At 41.9% G+C, this 23403-nt stretch overlaps 1 protein-coding gene across 1 annotated transcript in view; it reads right to left on the bottom strand.

Annotated features, from left to right (window-relative positions):
• Positions 1-4305, bottom strand: part of ANXA4 (annexin A4) — a 62464-nt gene extending 58159 nt beyond the window's left edge. Inside the window, exon 1 of the mRNA XM_049651594.1 lies at positions 4105-4305. The gene's annotated coding sequence lies outside the window, so the exon portion shown is untranslated. The remainder of the gene's footprint in view (positions 1-4104) is intronic.
• Between the last annotated feature and the right edge of the window lie 19098 nt (positions 4306-23403).

The following is a 23403-nucleotide window of genomic DNA, read 5'->3' as shown; positions in this document are numbered from 1 at the left end:
GGGAGAGAGAGGGAGAGGGAGAGAGGGAGAGAGGGAGAGAGGGAGAGAGGGAGAGAGGGAGAGAGGGAGAGAGGGAGAGAGAGAGAGAGAGAGAGAGAACCCCAAGCAGGCTCCACACTGCTAGGGCAGAGGCCAATGTAGGGCTCGAGCTCACAAACTGCGAGATCATGACCTGAGCCAAAATCAAGAGATGGATGCTTAACCAACTGAGCCACCCAGGAGCCCCTCAACCTGCATCACTTTTTAATAGCTGCATGGTATTGCACTGAATGGATGTTCCATAATTTAACCAGCCCCTTGGTTATAGATATTTAGTTCATTTCCACTCTTTTGCTGCTACAAACAAGGCTGCAGTATATATATCCTTATACACATGCCTCTACATACATATCCAAGTATATCTTTATGATAAATTCAGAATTCAAATTGCCAGAACAAAGGCAAAACCATTTTTTAAATTTTGACAAACTGACAACTTTTAGGGCAATTCTGAACAGTATACCTACATAACTGCTATGTATCCATGATTGAGTTTAGACAGATGTCTATAAACCCCTTGAAATTGTATGAGCAATGTCAAATATGTGTTTCTTTTTCTCAAGAGAACTTCATGGCTTTAATCAGATTCTCAAAGTGGTCCTAACTAACAAGGATAAGAATTACTGAGTCAAGAGATTCTTGTATAGCACCAAAAAGCATCAATAGCAGAAGTTAAAGCTAGGCAGGACCCAGAAACTTTCTAAGCCCCCTGGAGAGGAGAGGGAAGATGCTGGGGACTGATTATACCAACAGGCTTGTATCTATTAAGGACTTCCTCCAGGGGAGATGACTCAATTACACATAAATTAGGAGAACTTGTTCCCACTCATAAACCAGTCCTTCTATGTTAGCTTCTGGTAATAATTTAATGTTACCTCTTAGGAGGAGTGAGTTGAGTGCCTCAACCCAGGAATGAATCCACAGTGACTGGGTAGGGAGGTCTTTCTATTGACCTGACAAAGGGCACTCTCCGGGCCTCCTGCTCTAAGTCAGCCTGTTTATGCTGTGTTATATCTACATCTTAAAGGGGAAGGGGAAAGTAGGGTGGATGAAGGTGTTTCCAAAGCAATTTACAGTCTGGCCTATAGCTGCAATTCTCCCCTCTTGCTGTTATGGTTCATTCTAGTGCAAACATTCACTTGGGTTCTTATGCCTAGCAAAACAGACCAAGAAGCAGTATGGCAATTTACTGACCTCAAGTATCTTGAACATTTAAAAAGAATTCTTCCAAAGTGGTGCTTCAGGTTCCCATAGCAAAAGCTCTTAGTCCAATTCAAACACTGAACACTAACATGTCACTCCTAATTTCAAAATAAGCAAGGTGGGGGCGCCTGGGTGGCTCAGTCGGTTGAGCGTCCGACTTCGGCTCAGGCCAAGATCTCACGGTCGGTGAGTTCGAGCCCCGCGTCTGGCTCTGTGCTGACAGCTCAGAGCCTGGAGCCTACTTGGGATTCTGTGTCTCCCTCCCTCTCTGCCCTTCCCCCACTTGTGCTCTGTCTCAAAAATAAATAAACATTAAAAAAAATTTTTTTAAACAAGCAATGGGCCTTAGAAATCCTAAATTATTAGGGAAAATAATCTTAATATAGTAATCCATCTCAGTTTCAACTAAGCTTAAAAACAAGCAAACAAAACCCCTTTAGTTTAGACCCTTTATTTGGTCTCGGGGTGTCAAGCACTGGAAAACTATGGGGTGAATTTGATGTAATAGGTATAATAAAGAGCTGTCCTTGAGAATGGGGACAATTCCAGCTTTTACCACATTATTAGAGTTTACAGCACAATGACAGGCTAAGTTCCCCGAAGTCCTGTGTTTCTGTTAATGCTTTACTCAATTTATCAGGCATGCACATTTATTTAAGTGTTTCCAAAGCTTAGTTTCTCAAAACAAGGTCCAAGAAACACCTGAATCACAATCATCCAAGGAACCTATTAAATATGCGTTTTCCTGGACCCAACCCTGTTATACTGGATCAGAATTGCGGGGAGTGGGGCAAGAATCTGTATGCTATGCAAGCTTCCTAAGGGATTCTGAGGTACCCTGAAGGGAAAAATATGGCTTTATAGGTCATATTAGTTTAACCTACTGCCCTTCACAGCCCCATCCAAAAGGGGCTACCAGGCCCCTGCCTAGACACCTCTGCTGAGAAAGCTCTCCGTCTCCAAGTCCACCCAGCCTACGGGTTTCAAAGGCCACAACTTAAATTCAACAGAACCAACCATCCAACCCAGCTCTGCCCAACGCCACAATGAGTGAGTTTATTCTCTCATCTGCAGGCCAAGCCCCTCAAGAATGTAGGGGCATTATTAATACGTGTCTCCACACCCCCCTCATCTGTAACACAAGGTTACTAACCCTACCTCAGGTGGAAATGAAGATTAAATTATTAACCAAGCATGACTGTTATTCAAAGTCCCTCCAGGGAAGACATCACAGTGCCTATCAAATTGCCACCATTGTAGCCCTAACTGCAGTGAAAATAAACCCTCAAGAAAAAAAAGAAAAAAGAAAAGAAACCCTCAAGGGCTAGCTTTGGGCCAAAGCACAGCCCAAAGCCCAAGCAGAAGAATTTTTTTAAAGTTTCCTGTTTTATATTTAAAAAGTATACAAATTCTGAATTCTACTCCAAAATATATGATTGTTTTAGCATAAAAAGTATTTTAACTTCAAATGTCTGGGTAAAGTTGACACCCAAGGAACCCCCCCTTATTTATTCTGAAGCTCCTAGTATTCCCTGGCAGTGCCTGACACTCACCTCCATCCCCCCTCGTCCCCCTAAGAGGAGCAGGCTTAGTCTACAAGCAGAGGATCAAGATGGGGAAAACAAATGAGTGGCCAGACATCAGCAAAGAAATGGGCCAAAGGATAGGAGTCTATGGATGACCAGAAGGCTCACTCTTCAAGATGCTGAGGACTGGTGTGGTTTGACTTGACTGTGCATGTTACTCTCTAACTTGCTTTCAGAGAAAAAACGATCCCTAACCAAATGTAAAAATATTCGGGAGGGAAAGTCATAGACACCCTAGATCTAATAGTCATGTGCTTGAGTGTGTGTGCGCGCGTGTGTTTCCCCAAAACAAGAGAAATCTGGCCTGAGCTGAATGTAAGGGATCTGGCCTTGGCCAGATAGGGCTGGGCTCTGGCAAGGAAGGAAGGAAGGAGATTTCGGGTGGCTGTTTGTACCCATTTTCTCGTTCCTGTTCTCTTCCTCTCCTGCTTGCTCTTTCGCCTCTCTGTCATCTGACAATTCCCTGGCAACTAAAGAGCGAGGGTTTGGCTATCAGTTGTGTTACTTGCAATTTAAGGAGGAGGTGGGATGGATAATTTGGAGGGGGGGACCCTATCCATTCTTCCCACCGTCAGCGGGAGAAAGCAGATAGCCACTTGTCACAAAAGGTGTAGGTTACTCGTTACACCTCACAGACTTGCATCAACCTGGGAAACACTTCAAGTGGGGCAGACTGTTGAAAAGCAATAGCCTCTTGGGCCCCAAATCTCCCGCTAGTCAAAGCCAAGACAAAAGAGTGAGACCGTGCCACTCTCAGGCTCAAGTCATGTATCTCATAATAACAACTGATTCCCATGTGCCAGCCAGACATTATGCTGGGGGCATTAGATACACGACAAGAAAAGGGTAAGAAACTAGGGAAAGGGAGTAGTTTCTTAAAAAGAGAAAAGAAAGAATTCAAAAGAAAACTTAGGTATGAGATGGAGTCAGCTGCAGGGAGTATTAACTCAATCCTTTCTAGTTAATTCCCAAAGCCAGCACAGTGCTTGGCACAATGAATAACTGTTGTGGTCTCTGGTCTACTTTCTGAGCCGTATAAACTGCTCCTTCTGGAAGGTACCGGTGGATGTGGAACGCGTTTGCCTCCGCTTGGCCCACCACGAGCGAGCCCCGGCCCGGCGGCGCCAGCTCCACCCCGTGGCCGCCGAGCCCCGCCCGCAGGCCGACGGCGGGCACCCCCTCCTGGGCGCGGCGCAGGGCTGTCCCCGCGAGGCTCCCCGAGGCTGCTGCGCCCCCTTCCCCGAGCCCAGGATCCCCCGTCCTGGCGCCCCCTTACCGCTAGTGCCGACAATGGGCAGCGCTCGTCTTCTGAGGCCGCGCAGAACACACCCTTGCCGGGGCCGGACAGCGGATCTTATTCCGGGCGGACCCGCCCCACTTCGGGGTGGAGACTGAGCCCGAGTTCCTGGTCGTCCCTCTGCACACGGGACCGGAAAATCCTCCGGGGGGCGTAACGCACCTGGGGCCAGGGGCCAGCACCGCCGCGCCCCGCGGCCCAGCGAGGGGCCAGTCTGGCCCCCAGGCCTGAGGCTGCACCGGGCACGTGCCCGCGTCCCGCCGGTGACAGGTCTCGCTGTCCAGGCTCCCAGGCCTCGGCGCCCGTCCGGATCGCACCTTCTGCCGGGCACCGCCCAGCTCCGCGTATGCCCCCGCAGACTCGGAGCAGTTGGACTCTCCGGGTCTGCGGCGTCCGGGCGCCCCTACACTCTAGGAAGTTTGAGCCCCCGGGCTATTCCGGCGCCCTCCCCGCGCTCGCAGAGGCCGGAGTCCCGCCGCCAATCACAGCTCCCTCCCCAGAAAACTGCACTTTCTCTCGCCCAGCCTGCGGCCGGAAAAGTGGGAAGTGAAATCTCTGCGGCACATTTTGTTTCCCTCTTGCACACTCAAACGAATACCCCAAAAAGTTCCCAGTACTTCCACATCTCCCTTGAGGAAAATGGAGTTCCCTTTCCTCGGGGAAACCTTTGGGAACAGGAGTTCGGAGCACCCCCAGACCCATCTCTTCTCCCCGGTAAATTCCCAGGTTTGGTGCTGGTCGGTAGCCTCTAGGTTGGGCCGGGGAGCCGCGCTCACGCCTTGTAAAAACAGTTTCACGTGCGCTCGTATCTGCCTCCTCGAGTTAACACTGGCTTTTTGAAGGCACCAACTGAGTCTAGGCCGTCTTTGCACACACGCCTAGTGTGGCTTCTAGCGCATAGTAGGTATTCAGTGAAAGTTTGCAGAATAAATCTTTTGAGTCTACCGGCAAATACGGATTCTATTTGACAGAGGGTAGGTAGCTTTGGTGAGTGTGTTTGCTCTCCAGTAGACCAAATCCAAGTGACTATTACACCCTTAAAGCCGGAGAGGTAACATTTAAATTATTTCATTAAGATGTACCAAAATGACGTGGTTTAACATGGTTAAGAAATGAGCTTTAGGATCAGACTGGTTTAGATTCTAGCCCTGGTTTTGATCCTTTTCTCTGCTTGGTAACTTAAAGTTTCTGAGCTTCCGTTTCCGAACTAACCTAGAGGAAACAAAATCAGGAGGAAAAGAATGAAATGGGATAATTCATTTCCTGAGTGACTAGAGAAGACTATTGCATCCCTGAAAAATTAACAATTAGGCTACTCTAAAAAAAGTAAAAGGTTGGGAATGGAGCTGATGCACTCTGCCCAAATCACCTTTACTGACGGCTGCCCCTTTCTCCCATAACTGCCCTCACATCAGGTTGAGGAGACATAGTCAAAGCTAACTTTATGGGGTACAAAAGGCCAGGAATACATTTGTGATACCCTTCATATTCAAGAGCTCCTGTGGGCTTAGGCTTGGGCTAAATTTCTGCAGAAACCACACCTGTATTCTGCATCTTCCTTTGCATTACCCTGCTTGTCTCAAGTACAGGTTTTTCCTGAGAGTGCTCCCTTACTGAGTAAGGCACTTACACAAGAATCTTCATCTCCGGTTCTGCTTCTAGGGAGCCTGATCTAAGACAATGTATTTTATTTTATTTTAATTTTTAAAATTGTTCTGCATTAGAGAGAGAGAGAGAGAGAGAGAGAGAGAGAGAGAATATGAATGGGGGAGGGGCAGAGAGCTAGAGGCACAGAATCTGAAGCAGGCTCCAGGCTGTGAGCTGTCAGCACAGGGCTCGAACTCATGAACCTCAAGATCATGATGGGAGCTGAAGTCAGTAGCTTTACCGACTGAGCTACCCAGGTGCCCCAAAGATAGTGTATTTTAAAAATTAATGTAATTGTTGAAATTAAAGACTGGAAGGAAACTTTAGAGATAGCAGAATGAGCACATGCATTTGCCTCATTTCCCTCTTGAAATCCAACTAAAGCAACTGCAGATTAAAAACAAAAATCTCACAAGAACAAGATAACAAGAGAGGAAAAAGAACAAAACTTTGGAAGCTGGAAAGCAGATAGACATGTGGTAATTGACTTAGCAGACCTGAGAAAAAGAATTCTCAAGCCCAGAGTAGGTAAACGTGAGAAGCAACATGAGAGGGGCTCTTAGGTGGCTCAGTCAGTTAAGCCTCTGGCTCTTGATTTTGGCTCAGGTCATGATCTCACAATTTGTGGGTTCGAGCCCCACGTCAGGCTCTTCACTGACCCTGTGGAGCCTGCTTGGGATTCTCTCTCTGTCCCTCCCCCACTCATGCTCTCTCTCTCTCTCTCTCTCTCTCTCTCAAAATAAATAAACTTAAAAAACAGAAGCAACATGAAATTTCTCAGGATTTTTCAGGATTTCAGGATTCTCAGAATTTCTCAGGATACGTACTGATGTACCATGTGCTTCTGAAAGTAGATATATACTTAAGAATAAAAACGGTGTATATTTTCTAAGTCTGTAGAATCCCTAGTACTGCACAGCTGCCACTGCCCCTCTCATACTTCGGCAAAAGACTGAAAATATATTCTCTCGAGGGCATAAAGCAGAGGATCTCTTGAATGGGACTTACCAGGTATAGTCAAGTTATTCTGGTTATTTAAGTTTCCCTAGCAAAGTACCTCAAAACTTGGTAACCTAAAACAATGATCATTTTATCGTATCTCATGTTCTTGTAGGTCTGAATCTGGACAAGTCTTGGCTGGGCAACTCTTCTGTTCCACATGACATCAGCAAAGGTCACTTAGCAGTATTCAGCTGGCAGATAGGCCATTCTGGAGGATTCATTCACGTGTCTGGTATCATAGCAAAGTGAGCTGGGAGGCTGATCTCAGCTGGCACTCTCCACCAGAGCATCTAAGCATGCTCTCTCCACATGGTAGTCTCAGGGTAGTCGTGTTTCCTACTGGGAGGCTCGGGGCTCCCAGAAAGGATACTCTAAGAGATCCTTTGTCCAGGAAGACATTATTAGGCTTCTTATTACCTAGGCTTGAAAGCCCCTGAATGTTATTTCCTTTGCATTCTATAATTCGTGCAAGTCACTAAGGCCAGCTCAGATTCAAGGGAAGGCGATTTAGGCTCCATCCCTGAATGGGGGGACTAACAAAAATTTGCCATGTTAAATAACAAAAATTAAACCAAGTAAATTTTAAAGTAAATTTTAAAGATCTAATTGGCTTTATTAATTGATTCACGTATCAGGCAGCATCCTGTCTAGCAAGTAGGGGGGAACTCCAAAGGCCCACAGAAAAGGAAAGGCTTTTAAAGGTAGGAAGGGAGTGGAAAAAAGGAAATTATTAGCAAAGAGTCCATTGTTTTAGACAATGTTGCCCTCCTAAGGGGAACAGAAGGGGTCTATCAGTAAATTTCCTAGTGCTGACCAGGAAATTCCATGACTGGTTAAAGGTTACATTTCTGGGAGGTTGGAAACTGCAGTCCGGTTAGGTATTAAGTCTTGGCTTAATGACTTGGGGCCTTGTCCTACATGATGCCATTTTGGCCCTGTGGTTTTCTATTTAACAGTGGCCATACTTAGCTAGGGAAACGGTACTGATATTGACGATCTATATGAAACTTAATATGATGAATATTGAACTTGTCAGTATTCTTCCTTCAAAGGGCTCCTACAGCATTGGTAGCCAGAGTACAGAATTGGGAATATTCTTCTTTGGGGAGAGTAAAGACCTAAAGAGATTGTCATCAGGTGTTCAATGAAACCGGAACAACCCTTTAGTGAATTTCCCTTAGCGAAGTCCTACGTGCATGCATAGAGCCTCCAGGGAGCATTTAAGACCTCACTCCTAGGGTTGCTAGATAAAATAGAGGACACCTAGTTAAATTGAATTCCAAATAAACAATCAAAAACTTTTTACTAAAGTTTAAATACATATCTACTCTAAGTATGTCTTTTATCTAAAATTCAAATTTAACTAGGTGTCCTGTTTTGTTTTATTTTGTTTTGCTCTGACACTCTTAAATAAGAACAGACAGCTGAAGGTCATCAGAATTTAAGGGAAGGATCTGACATAAATCAGAATGGAAAAAAGGAACTTTGAAGAAACAGAGTAGAGAGAGAGAAGAAAACTTTAAAAAACCCATTATCAATTTCCTTTGAGAAATAAAAAGAATGAGAATAAAAATAGAACAGATTCTCTAAAAATGAAACACTCAGAGAACCAAACAGAGCTCTTGTAAATTAAAAATATGATAGCAAAAACAAAAAACTCAATAGAGTGGTGGGAAGATAAAGAAATATTCTAGGATGTATAGAAAAAGGCAAAAAGAAGAGAAAGAAGTAAGAAATGATAAAAAATTTGAAACCCAGCCCAAGACATCTGGGAAACAGAGAAGAAATCAATTAAATAATTCAATTATATATTTTTAAAACTACAGGGTATTGTTATCCGAAACTGGGTTTGCCTCTTGGTGAGTGTGGAGCCAACAGACACAACCAGGTCAAAGAATAGGAAAAGGAAGTGTTTTACTTGTAACATGTAAAGGAGAACATTGGAATATTTCACCAAGTAGTGTGTCCCTGAACAACACTGGGGAAGTTTTAAGCTAAGAGTTCATAGACATTCAGAAGGGGCTTATGCAGTGATGCATTCAGCAAGGAATTTCGGCAAAAGTCATCTTTGGGTAATAGAGTCCAACTCAAAGTCACAAAAAGGCTGGCAAGGGTCAACATCATCAATTCTCTGGCTCCGGTTGGCCTGGTATCTGAGAACTCAAAGGAGTTTAAGAGCTTACAAAGTTAACTCAAGAATTACATCAGGTCAGTCTTCACTTTTGAATCAGCCCTGGGAGTTTTACCACTGATTTACTGTCCCTGATGTGATTAGCCTATCTCCACTTTCCACACTGAAAGTGCTCATTGAGTCCAACACAATGGGAAAAAACCAGAATCATATCAAGGTACATCATGATAACATTTCAGAAGACCAGGGATATAGAGAAGATCTTACAAGCACCCAGAGGGAAAAAATGAGATTACGTACTGTAAGGGGGGAAGAATTTCCTCTACCCTTCAGGGTCCTTCTAGGTGGACTAAGAATCAAATCGACATGAGACAGGTTAACAGGAGAAAGTCAAATTTAGTAGCATACATACACAAAATCCACACAGACATGGAAATTCCAAAGACAGTGGTGTTATATGACACTTATATGAGATAAGAAGAGGGGTAGGGGTCTGAGGATACAAAGGGGAGAAAGACCATTAGCAGGAAGGTGAGAGGAGGTGTTTGGAAAACAAAAGTTGCCCTATTATGTGGATAAGTTTCTTGGGTAAAGAGGAATATGTTAATAGCTCTCTTCCTGGTACAGGCAGGCAGTTGAGGGGGAGGTAAAGAGCTTTTCTTAAATCTCCTGGGTTTTGATTGTTTAACTGAAAATAATGTTCATGCCAAAGCAGCCCATCTTGGAGCAACCTGCCATTGACCCCTACAAAACCAAGGATCAAGAACCAGAATGGCATCAGATTTCTCTATTGCAACACATCAAACTGAAAGACAATGGAATAATGCTTTTACAATTCTGAGAGACAATTTCCAACATAGATTCTCATAGCCACTCAAGCCATTGGTCAAATGTGGGGGTTCATAAAGATATTTTCAGCCATGTAAGATTTCAAAAAATTGATCTCCCAAGCACCTTTCCTTTATTTTTATTTTTTAAAGTTTATGTATTAATTTTGATAGAGATGGCACAAGTGGGGGAGGGGCAGAGAGAGAGGGAGAGAGAGAGGATCCCAAGCAGGCTCTGCACTGTCAGCACAGAGCCCAATGTGGGGCTCGATCTCACAAACCATGAGATCATGGCTTGAGCTGAAATCAAGAGTCAGACACTTAACCAACTGAACCACCGAGGGTCCCCTCCCACGTGCCTTTTCTTTTTTTTTTTTTTAATTTTTTTTTTTTTAACGTTTATTTATTTTTGAGACAGAGAGAGACAGAGCATGAACAGGGGTGGGGCAGAGAGAGAGGGAGACACAGAATCTGAAACAGGCTCCAGGCTCTGAGCTGACAGCACAGAGCCCAACGCGGAGCTCGAACTCACGGACCGCGAGATCGTGACCTGAGCCTAAGTCGGCCACTTAACCGACTGAGCCACCCAGGCGCCCCCCCATGTGCCTTTTCTTAAGAAGCTTTCAGATGGTATGTTCCATCAAAATAAGGAGGTAAACCAAGAAGATTTTTTAAAAAAATTCTTGAATAGTGGATTGGACAACAGAAAATGAATGGCAGGGTTGACACTATAGTCATTGAGCTCTAATTTTCTTTAACTGTAGAGTATAGCTAATATTTATATAAGCACTTACCATGTGACAGTCACTATTCCAAGTACTTCAGATATACAGTTTTAATCAATTAATTCTCACAGCTCTATCAGTTAGATGCTTGCATAGAGTAGGTGCCGATAAGTATTACTATGGATGGTATACCATCATTTTTTTTAAGTTTATTTATTTATTTTTGAGAGAGAGAGAGAGAGCGCGCGCGCAAGTGGGGGAGGGGCAGAGAGAGAGAATCCTAAGTACTGACAGTGCAGAGCCTGACACAGGGCTTGACCTCACTAACCACGAGATCATGACCTGAGCCAAAGTCAGGCTCTTAACCTACTGAGCCACCTAGGCGCCCCTACAATCCCTTACTAACTTCAACAAAATTGTATTAAACTTCCTGTAACAGATTGTATTTTTCAAAATTGGTCACAATATATTCGGTCTCACATGCTCTTCTAATACCCTGCCCCCCCACCCCTAGTCAAGAGATGGTCTCTTTGAAATTGAGTGGGCTCCTTGGGTGGGCTTCTGTGAGTACAGAACAAAAGTAATGCTATGTGGCTTTCAAGGCTGGGTCTTAAAAAGTGATACAGCTTCCATCTAGTTCTCTCACTCAGAACAAATGCTTGAGGACCCTTGGGTGGTGGCTGTGTAGCCACCCTGAAGTCACCATGCTGCAGAGAGCACATGGACAGACCACATGAAGAGAGACAGAGAAGCCCCAGCTCTTCCAGCCCCAGTAGTCTGAACTTCTCCAGTCCCAGTGCCAGACATGTGGATGAAAGAGCCTTTGAGATGACTCCAGCATCTTCTCTGTCTCATGGAAGTCAACTGAGAGACCCTACATAAGAACCACCTGGCTGAGCCCAGTCACTCACCAGAATCATGAGGGGTAACAATAGTAAATGATTGCTGGTGTTATTTTATAGAGCAATAGATAACCAAAACACTTCCAGATAAGAGTGGGGTTTAGGCCAGTCTTCTGACTCTCCCTTCCCAATACTTATTGAAGTGGCCCAAGGCAAATAGGGAGAACTTTTACCCTGAGTAGCAAGCTCTTCTCTGATATTCAGTCTGGCTGTTAACCAGGAAAGAGGCAAGGACAAAGGCCAGATAACCTTTGGCCCCTTGGGACAGTGGCTTTGTAGAACACTGGGAAGAAATCCTGCAGGGGTGACCTTCCTTGCCAGCTGGCTCCCTCCACAATCTCTTCAGGCTGCCAGAAGGTAACCAATCCTTCAGCTTAAGATATGAGAAGAAGATTCTAACAGCATCCAAATAGACAGGCTGGGAGCCAAGAAGAATTAGCTCATCCTGTTTGGGAACAAATGCAAAGCATATATACAACTTTTAACATTTGAGGATGAGTAAGCACAAAAAAAAGTATTTAGAACTATGACAAAATTCTGGAATGTAGAAAAGAAAACAGCATCTAAGAGGTAGAAGAAGAAACTTAAAGTGTTTTTACAATATGAAGCGGAAATAAATTTTAAACTGTCTCTGCTATGACTTTGATAGAGAAAACACACCAAGAAACATAGCAGTAATCTGAACAATATTTTAATGATGTAGAATTAATAGTTATGGGCTGGACTGGACTACATGTTCTACAGAGAAAGCACCTTCATTCCCATCATCTACTGTATATTTACAAAAACTGACAAAATATTTATTTGCAAAGAAAACCTTATTAAATTCCAAAATAAAATGAGGGTTTCAATCTCAGCTCTACCATTTATTAGCTGGAGGCCTAAAGAAAGTCACTTATTGGGGCACCTAGGTGGCTCAGTTGGTTAAACATCTGACTTCAGCTCAGGTCATGATCTCATGGTTCATGAGTTTGAGCCCCACATCAGGCTCTTCACTCTCAGCACAGACCCTCTTCGGATCCTCAGTCTCCCTCTCTCTTTGCCCCTCCCCAACTGACTCTCTCTCTCTCTCTCTCTCTCTCTGTCAAAAATAAACATTTTTTAAAAAAATATTGAATAATATTCCATTGTATGTATACACCACATTAAAAAAAAGAAAGTCACTTATCTTTTCTGTGCCTCAGTTTTTTCATCTGTAGAATGGGGATAATGATATTACCTAACTCATAGGGGTCATAAGAATTAAATGACTTAATATATGTAAATTTTTAGAGTTCTTAGTCCATTATAAGCTTTATATTGGTGTTGGCTATTTATCTGATCAGAGCTAAATAAAACTTAAATAACAAAACTTTTAATGAATGACTCCCTTCCTCAATCAACAGTATTTGCTACTACCTAATATGTATATAAATGTCATGTTTGGGGACTCCAGAGAAAACAAATTTTGACACCATCCTTCAAAATATTTCTCCATGTCTCCTAGAATCCACTGGGATCAAAGAAAAATCTGATGTTAAACTGATTCTTGTTCCTTTGTAGGTAATCTAGTTTTTCTCACTAGAAAAATTTAAGATTTTTTTTTCCCTTTCCATTGAAGAATGTGTTTAGGAGTGGGATTTGTTTCTCTAGTCCTGGTTGGCACTCATAGGTCTGTTCACTCCAAAGACTTGAATCTTTTCCAAATTCAGAAAAGGTCTTTTATTATGTTATCTCTCTTCCATTATCTCCATTCTTTTGGTCAGGAATTTCTGTTTGATGCTGTAGGAACTTTTGACTTTATCCTCCATGTCACTTAACCTTTCTTTTATTGGTTGTTATTGTTTCTTTTGTTTTCATTTTTGCTTTAGCCCTTTACCTCTGAGTTTGAGAGACTCTTTAGGATTAACCTTACATGTTCACTCATTCCACTTTCAGTTCTGTCCATTTTATTCAGCCCATCTACCAAATTTTTTTAAAAGATAGCTTTCATTTTTATCAAAGTTGCAAACGTACAGAATTTTAAGAGGCAAATAGTTCTGCAAGGCATGTTCCAACAAGAACAGCAGTGTTCCATCTCCTCTTCTCCATCTTTCTGCCAGGCAACTAGTACTGCTTTAGGCACAAACCCATCCGGGGACCATAATATCCACCAATTCCTGAGGTTATAACAGGGCATCCCAATCACAGGTCACAGCAGTGTATTAGGCTTGCTTAAAAAACAGTATATGAAAGGTTTACAAGAGGGATGCTCATGCAGAAAATCTGTTTCCTAATTTGAAAAGATATATCATATGAACCCCCCCATGTTCACTGCATGATTTTTATAATAGCCAAGATATGGAAACAACCTAAGTGTCCACTGATAGGTGAGTGCAGAGATGTGGCATATGCGCACGTGTGCATACACATATGCATACACACACACGCGCGCGCACACACACACACACACACACACACACACACAGGAATACTATACAGCCATGAAAAAGAATGAAATCTTGCCGTTTGTGACAACATGGATGGACCTTGAAGGCATTATGCTAAGTGAAATAAATCAGACAGAGGAAGACAAATACCATATGATTTCACTTATATGTGGAATCTAAAAAACAAACCTCACTGCAGGGAACAGCTCAGTGGTTGCTACAGGGGCTGGGGAGTGGACTGGGGACAAAATGCGTGAAGGGTGTCAGAAGGTACATACTTCCAGCGATAAAATAAGTAAGTCATGGAGATGTAATGTACAGCATTATTAGCCATAGTTAATAGTACTCTGCTGCATATTTAAAAGTTGCTCATCACAAGAAAAAAAAAGAGCATAGATCAAAAAGTTCTCATCACAAGAAAAAAAGAAAAAAATTTCTGTAACTATATATGGTGACAGATGTTAATCAGACTTACTGTGGTGATCATGTATATAAATATCAAATCATTGTGCTGTCTACCTGAAACTTCACTGGTGTTTGGAGAGAGGTATTGCCCAATTTATTGCACTGTTAGACGTTAGGATCTCAGAATTTGTGTTTGCTGACAGCATGAGCAAAGGCAGTCAATCTTCTATGAACCCCGTTCTTCATCAAGAAGTAGTCTAATATTCTATAGGAAATACATCTAATAAAAAGTAGCAACATTGACTATTTTCCTTTTTCCATTCTTCCAAAGAAGAAGGCCTTTTTTTCTCCTTCTTCTCCAAAACCTCTTTTGGTTACCATAAGCTGCTACAGCTCAACCAAAATAGAAACCTGATTTGATCACATGGAGGTTAATCATATGCATCGTATGAATAGAAACTTCACAAAGATTTATAATCCAATGACAATGCTTTTGCAGATCACTGCCCCGCCCCCACCCCTCACCCCCCTCAGATGCATGGCAGCTACAGAAGAAGGAAGACTTCAAGAATGTTGACTTCTGGGTTGCCTGGGTGGCTCAGTCAGTTGACCTTCCAACTCCTGATTTTGGTTCAGGTCATGATCTCATGGTACGTGAGTTCGAGCCTCATATCCAGCTTTGCGCTGACAGCACAGAGCCTGCTTGGGATTCTCTCTCTTTCTCCCTCTCTCCCTGCCCCTCTCTGGCTCTTCCCCACTCTTGCCTGCATGAGCTCTCTCTCTCTCTCTCTCTCTCTCTCTCAAAACAAAGAAATAAACATTTTTTTTAATTAAAAAAAAAAGAAAAAAAGAATGTTGACTTTTGACGTCTGTTCTTCTCACTTGGACCTTTCCTGCTGCTGTCCTACAGCTCCGTATATTCCTTGTGAAATCAAACCATCATTAGAAAATTAGCTGTAATCAGCATGGTCTCATTTGTTTTTGCAAATATTGAAGTGAATATGGACAGCCCTGATGTTAACTTCAGTTAAGTTAGCGTTCACAAAAACACAGCAGCTGCAAATAAATAGTACAAGGTGAGGGTTACCATGATAACACACATACTATATATATATATATATACATATATGTATATGTATATATATATATAGTATGTTTGTTTTGTGTTGTTTTGTTCTGTTTTGGTAGAGGCTAGGCTTTTAGATTGAATTGAGGTTGTGGCCACTGGTAAGTTCGGGTAAGTCTGGGTGGTCGCAAATTGGTGGGAAAAGTCCACCAAAGATCCGAGAAACCTCGTGCAAGAGGGAAAAAGGGGCCATGGTGAATCTAAGTAAATAACAAAGACCTGGTCATTTCAGGGGAATCAGGACCCCAAGAACAGAACTAGGACCCAGCCTCTAGGAAATAAGTCCAAAATACTAAGTGGGATCAAACCAAGCCTTGTATTGTCACCGTCAGCATCCTTGAAGACACAGGTAGGCCTTTGATGACAACAACTATGTTGTGAATTTGAATAGAGACAGTAATATGGCAGCTGTTTGTTTCTGTGGCTGTCTCAGGACCAGCACCTCAAACCCATCTACCTAAAAGGCAGATTGTGGGAACCTTTCATGGAGATGATTTTGCCTTACTTAACTGCCAACTCCCTATCATCATATAAGAGAGAGAAAACACATGTATGGCATTAATGGTGCCTCCTCCTTTTCCTACGTTGGTGGTAAGCCTTGCTGACGGGACTTTATCCAGCAATCCCTATGCAGCCAAGATTACTGCAGCTTCTAGTTAGGCCTGCTAGATTCAGCCAGTAAAGTGACAACCAGCCCAAATAGATTTAGACAGTTTTATTACAGCACAGCAGGCAAGCATGGGCTCCACCTTGCCTCCAAGTCCCATGGGGGCCATGGAGAGGTAGGCTGAGGTGATGCTGGGCAAACTGTGGATCTGTGACATAGCTGAGGAACAGTGAGCCCAGGAAACCCCTTATAATCTTATATGGGGGACTGCTAACAAACCTGCCTATCCTCCTCGGAGGGGGTATTATCTTTTATTACCCTAGAGTGTAAGCAAATAATCTCCAGAGAAGGAAGAACAAGGTCTCTAGCTTTATTACCCTGGAATATCTCCAGGAAGAGTTGTCTCCAACTCTCTAGAGAGCACCCCTGTCTTTATGTTTCTAAGGCTGTCTGTTACGCAAACATCCTTGAACAAAAAACAGCCTATGTCTTTCTCTCAGAAAATGTGTGGAAACCCAGAACCCATGGAGAATTATCTCCCAACAATTATAAAACTCTTTTCATAAAGTTCTGAAACTGTCAAGCTTTATTCACACCCCAGTAGGAAAGAATAACTTTAATATGATGAAACTGTCACTGTAGATCGCTATGTACGTGACATAAAAAAATCCATAAACAATGTATAAAAAATAATGACTCTTAAGTGACATTTTTCTGGAACTTCTTAATTCTATACTGAAGTTTCTTGAAAGTGGCATTATTTGACATTTTGGGCTGTATGACAGGCTCATTGTGGGAGACTGGCCTGGGCTTTGTAGGATGTTTAACAGCATTCCCAGCTTTTACCCACTAGATGTCAGTAGCACTATCCCCAGTGTGACAACCAAAAGTTGTCCTGAGTTGTCCAGAGTTGTCCTGGAGCAAAGTCACCTCCCACTGAGAACCACTGATCTATGTTATTCTCTTCTCAGGTAGTCATATTTCAAAAATTAATTGTTAAACCTCAAATATTTAGAAAAAAATCAATGAAAGCTGCGCAAGACCGCTACACCGAAAACAATAAAACATTAAGAGAAATAAAGATCTAATTAAATGGAGGGAAGTACTGCGTTGGAAATTTGAAGATTCAATATTGTAAGTAGGTGATGCTCCCAAAACGACCTAAAGATTTAACACAATCCAAATCATCCTATCAGAGGTTTATGGTGTGCACGTGGAAATTGACAAACAGATTCTGAAATTTAAACTGAAATGAAAAAGGCCAAAAATAGCAAGTCTGTCTTGAAAGAGATCAAAGCCAGAAATGTGAAGATATTAAGAGTTAGCAATATGGTTCTTAAGTCAGTGTGGTAGTCACACAAAGACAGACAAATGAACAAATGTAACAAGAGAGGGCAGAAAGAGACCTTCACCCATATAGTCACCTGATTTGTAACAAAGGTGGCAGCACCATGGGAAAAGGATGGATTTTCCACCAATGGTGCCAGGTCAATTTGATATCAGATGAGAAAATAATAAATCTTGATACTTACCTAAAAGAGAATCGATTGCAGATGAACTGTAGATCCAAACATGAAAGGAAAAACAAACTTTTCAGAAGACATGAGTGAATACTATAAATTAAAAACATTGTAGAGCAAAAGAATGACAAGAAACAGGATATGTACCTAATGCATTACTAGATATTTACTAACTACAAAGGGAAAAACAGTAACTTCAAAGTGGAGACACCTGGCAGACATCAGCCTAACCCAGTGGTCAAGTACACATCACCACTGGTAAGATATATTGGCATCATGTTCCTCCTGCTACCATGCACTGAGAATACAGCGTCACTCCTTCAAAGATGCATAACCTGAACTTAATCTTGAGACAACATCAGACAAATGCAAATCGAGGGCATTTTACACAATGGTCAATACTCTTTTAAAGTGTTAAAGTCATTAAAGACAAAGACTAAAGAACTATCCCAGGTTAATGGAGACCAAGACGATGTGACAATGAAAAGCCATGTGTAATTCTGGATTGAATCTTGTTCTGAAAAAAGATATTAGAGAGACAACTGATGACACTTTAAAGAGGTCTACAGATGAGTAATGTTGATTTCTTGATTTTGATAAGCGGATTATAAAGTCATGCAAGATATGGAGATACGAAGTTAAGTAAAGGGAATATAGGATTTTTTGGTACTATTTTTGCAAAAGTCTGAAATTATTTCATAATGAAAAGTTAAAATGAAAGAGAAATTTAAAAACATATGTAAAGTACCCATTTAAGTGTTTTACAGAAAGTTGGCAAAAGACTTGAACAGGCACTTTACAAAAGAAGATATACAAATAGCCAATCTAGCATGAGAAAAGTGTTCAGCTTTAGTTTCAGAGAAAAGTCCTGATGAGATATCACTCTACATACCAGAATATCTAAAATGAAGAAGATGAGTTATAACAAATGTTGTCAAAATGGAACAACTACTCTTCTCGTGCATTGCTGGTGGGAGTATAATTTGTACAACCATACTGGGAAACACTTTGGCAGCATCAGTTCAAGCTCAACAAATGTAGATCCCGGCCATATGTAGGTAATATGCATCGAGAGGTGTTTACAATTTTTTCATAGCAGCTTTATTTGTAACAGCCAATAACCAGAAACAATATACACGTCCATCAATATGAAATGGATAATTAAATGGTGGGATGGTGACACCATGGAATACTACACAGCAAGAGAAAGAACAAATTACAACGTAACAATATGAATGTCTTTCTCAAATAAAACACTGAGTGATGGAAGCCAGGCATAACACAGCACCTAATATATGATTCTATTATGGAAAGTTCAAAGGCAGGTAAAATGCATCTATGCTTTTAGAAGTCAAGGTAATGGTTACCTCTGGAGTGATTAGAAGGAAGTCTATGGTTCTACTAGTCTGTTACTTGACCTGCGTGCTGATTACATGGGTGTGTTCATTTTATGCAAGTTCATGGAGCTATGCACTTTTCTGCATGTATGCTATGCTTCCATCAGAAGTCGACAATAAAAGAAGAATCTCTTAGTAGAAATCGCTGCATTTCTTGAGATATCATCTCACACCAGTCAGATTGGCTAAAATTAACAACTCAGGCAACAACAGATGTTGGCAAGGATGTAGAGAAAGTGGATCTCTTTTGTACTGCTGGTGGGAATGCAAACTGGTACAGCCACTGTGGAAAGCAGCATGGAGGTTCCTCAAAAAATTCAAAATAGACCTATCCTATGACCCACCAATTGTGTTACTAAGGATTTGTCCAAAGGATACAGGAATGCTGTTTCGAAGGGGCACATGTACCCCAATGTTTATAATAGCACTATCAACAATAGCCAAAGTATGGAAAGAACCCAAATGTCCATTGACTGATGAATGGTTAGAGAAGATGTGGTATATATATGTGTGTGTGTGTGTGTGTGTGTGTGTGTGTACACAATGGAATATTATTCAGCCATCAAAAAGAATGAAATCTTGCCATTTGCAACTACGTGGATGGAACCAGAGTGTATAATGCTAAGCAAAGTCAGAGAAAGACAAATATACGATTTCACTCATACGTGGAATTTAAGAAACAAAACAGATGAACATAGGGGAAGGGAAGTAAAAATAAGATAAAAACAGAGAGGGAGACAACCATAAGAGAGTCTTAAATACAGAGAACAAACTGAGGATTGCTGGAGGGGTGCTGGTTGGGGGGATGGTCTAAATGGATGAGAGGCATTAAGGAGCACTGGGTGTTATATGTAAGTGATGAATCACTAAATTCTATTCCTGAAATCATTATTAGACTATATGTTAAATAACTTAGATTTAAATAAAAAATAAAAGAGATATCAATGCATTTCTGTAGCATAGTAATAAAGCCACAGTCTAGTGCAAGCTGACAAATAAATTTAACTCCTGGACTGAAGAATGCTTTGATTGGTCCTTCAGGAAAAAAGACCTTTAAAACAAATCAATAGTCTCACTGAATGGTTTTGATAAATTTCCCAGCCATAGCCTAACAACTGCAAAGTAAAAAAACTTCATAAGAAACACATCATGAAGCAAGGACTAAGCATATTTTTGCGAATTTTGTGTATTTACCTATTTGGAAGAAAATTATGTTATAAGATGCTGTGTAAAATAAACTGATTCTTAAAATGTCGTTTCTTGCTTAAAAATAAATGGTTGATTTTACCAGGAAAACACAAAAGTGCAAAAGCTGTGAGTAATTACGAGTTGTATTTAGCCTCTTACAGGGCACATTATCCTCAAGGCTACAGACTCCCTGCTCAACCAACTGGTCGTATTCCTCTGGGCCTTGAGCCTGCTTCAGGTCATGGGGATTGACTTGAAGGCAGACAAGAGATTTTACCATCTGGACAGAAACCTTCTGTGTCCTAATTGGGGTAGTGATTACACTGGTGTATACATTTATTAAATCTCACTTAACTGTATACTTAAAAATTACACCTTCAATTGTAACATAAATTACGCCCCCATTAAAAAAGAAGAGGGACACCTGGCTGGCTCAGTCGGTTAAGTGTCCAACTCTTGATTTTGGCTCAGGTCATGATCTCATGGTTCGTGAATTCGAATCCTGCATCGGGCTCTGCCCTGACAGTGCAGAGCCTGCTTGAGATTCTCTCTCCCTCTATCTCTGCCCCTCCCTCGCACTCTCTCTCTTTCTCTCTCTCTCTCTCAAAGTAAATAAACAAACTTTTAAAAAAGCTTAAAAAGTAAAATAAAAAAGAAGAATGTTAAAAATAATTAATAGCTTTTTTTTTGCCTGGAGTCAGAATTTATTTAACTAATACCCCATTACGTTATTAATAAGGCCTTCGGTATGTCCCAGAAATACTAGTTCTCAGGGAGTTGAGTTCTCTATAATTTGGCCTGTGTCCCCTTTATTTATTTATTTATTTATTTATTTTTAAAGTTTATTCATTTATTTTTGAGACAGAGAGTACAAGCAGGGGAGTGGCAAAGAGACAAGGAGACAGAATCTCAAGGAGTCTCTGTACTGTCATGCAGAGCCTGATGCAGGGCTCGAACTCACCAACCTGAGAGATCATGACCTGAGGTGAAACCAAGAGTCAGAGGCTTTACTGACTGAGCCACCCAGGTGCCCCTGTGTCTCCTGCATTTAAACATCTACAGTTTGAAACAGAGTCAGATGAACAAGAAAAGAAGAGGCTCTATATGAGCTTGATGAGTGCTGTAAAACTGGTATTCACTTTAATAAAATTGAATGACAGAATAACGTATTTCCAAATCACATACTAAGAAAGCTGAGATCAAACTAAAGTACTTTCTATACAGGCAGCCCTGCCTCCCCGCTTCCTGCTTCCCCAGTTTAGTCTTCAGGAAAGTCATCTTCCAGTACCTGGGGGAGGTGCCATCTAGTGGTGGGACAGGACCAAAAGCAGCGTGGGGGAAGTGAGCTTATCTTTGCTTTTTTACAGAACTTACGAGGTCTCCTGGAGAAGATAATTCTCCATCTATGGATTGCCAGTGATGGGTTAGTCACCCACCAAAGGGCTTGAAAAGATCTGAAAAGATGCTTGGAAGCTGAAGAGAATCGAGGGAACTCTTTTGAAAGGACAGATGGGAGACTCTCAGGCACTGACCCTTCTCCCAACCAGGGCAGCAATAGTGATGACGACCAAGGGCAACAGGGCTGCAATTTTCCCATACTCCCTGACACATCTGTACCAAATTAAAAAAAAAGGATTCTTTCATCTGGATGGACAAAGCCCCAGACTGCATGGCTTGTTAAGTGGAAAATAGGCTACATTTCAGCCCTCCTCCCCACCTCTACCAGGAGTTCTTGTGCAGTGAGCAACCTGCACAACCATGCACTGCATCCCTGATGCAACAACAGTACCTTCTCCTGCCCCTCAAATGCCCACAGCATCACCAATACCTAAAAACTGGGGCAGAAGATAGACACATCCCACCATCATGTGCATCCTTAAGATACGTACTTGGGCAGCCACTGTTACACTTGAATTTCAGTTTTCTTTTAAACAGTCGCTGTCAATCTTAGCTTTCTATTCAGGCCTATGTGTTGAAGGCCTTACTTCAGGTGAAATAAAGAAAAGTTTGGGAGCCTCTAAGGAGAATAACATCACATAGCTTTGTCATGAAAGAGCATAGCATGGAGTGCCCAAATCCATAATTGATAGATAAAGGGCTTAGGGAATTTTATACTTTAAAACCCATGAACAGATAAAAGGCACACTGTAGAATATGACACTGAGACATGTATACATTTAGCAAACATTTATTAAAAACCCTGGTTTGAGACATCAGGTTAGGAAGGGTATACAATGGTGACTCCAACAGGAGTCCCTCTGCCCAGCACGCACACACACACACACACACACACACACACACACACACCAGCCCAACTCTGTGCTATAGAACACCGCTTCTCTCCCCTCCTGAGTTCACACCTCCACAAGCATATCTTTTGTGGAGCCCTCTCCTACTTTCCCCTCCAATTAGGACTTCTTCACAGTGCATCTCTTTTAGCATTTATCATAATATAGTTACTTCTATTTTATTTGTTTATGTTTATTTATTTGATTAGCTTTCCTCTACCTTTGAATGAGCTTTTGGTCTCTTGACGTTATTGTTTGTTTTCTATTTCATTCGTTTTTGCTTTTACTTTTATTATTTCTTTTCTTTTATTTTTTTTAACTTTTTTTTTTTTTTTTTTTTTTGAGACAGAGAGAGAGACAGAACATGAACGGGGGAGGGGCAGAGAGAGAGGGAGACACAGAATCGGAAGCAGGCTCCAGGCTCTGAGCCATCAGCCCAGAGCCCGATGCGGGGCTCGAACTCACCGACCGCGAGATCGTGACCTGAGCTGAAGTCGGACGCCTAACCGACTGAGCCACCCAGGCTCCCCATTATTTCTTTTATTATACTCTCTTTAGATTTACTCTGTTGTTCTTCTGGTGTCTTTAGTTGAACTTTGACCCATTCATTCATTCATTCATTCAGTCTGTCAGTCAGTCTTTCATTCCTTGTTACTGTAGTAAAATATATATAAAATAAAACTTGACATTGGGGCGCCTGGGTGGCTTGGTCGGTTAAGTGTCCGACTTCGGCTCAGGTCACGATCTCGCGGTCGGTGGGTTCGAGCCCCGCGTCGGGCTCTGTGCTGACAGCTCAGAGCCTGGAGCCTGTTTCAGATTCTGTGTCTCCCTCTCTCTGTGACCCTCCCCCGTTCATGCTCTGTCTCTCTCTGTCTCAAAAATAAATAAACGTTAAAAAAAAAAATTAAAAAAAAAAACAAAAAACAAAACTTGACATTTTGACCATTTTTAAGGGTACAATTCAGTGACATTAATTAAATATGCAATGTTGTGCCATCGTCACTACTATTGCCCCAAATTTTCACTACCCCAAATGGAAACTCTGTATCCATTAAGCAGTAAGTCCCCAGTCCCACCTTCACCCCAAGCCCCTGGTAACTTCTTA

The sequence above is a fragment of the Panthera uncia genome (genome assembly GCF_023721935.1).
Source record: "Panthera uncia isolate 11264 chromosome A3 unlocalized genomic scaffold, Puncia_PCG_1.0 HiC_scaffold_11, whole genome shotgun sequence".
Lineage (NCBI taxonomy): Eukaryota > Metazoa > Chordata > Mammalia > Carnivora > Felidae > Panthera > Panthera uncia.
This window is presented reverse-complemented; position numbering and strand designations above follow the sequence as displayed.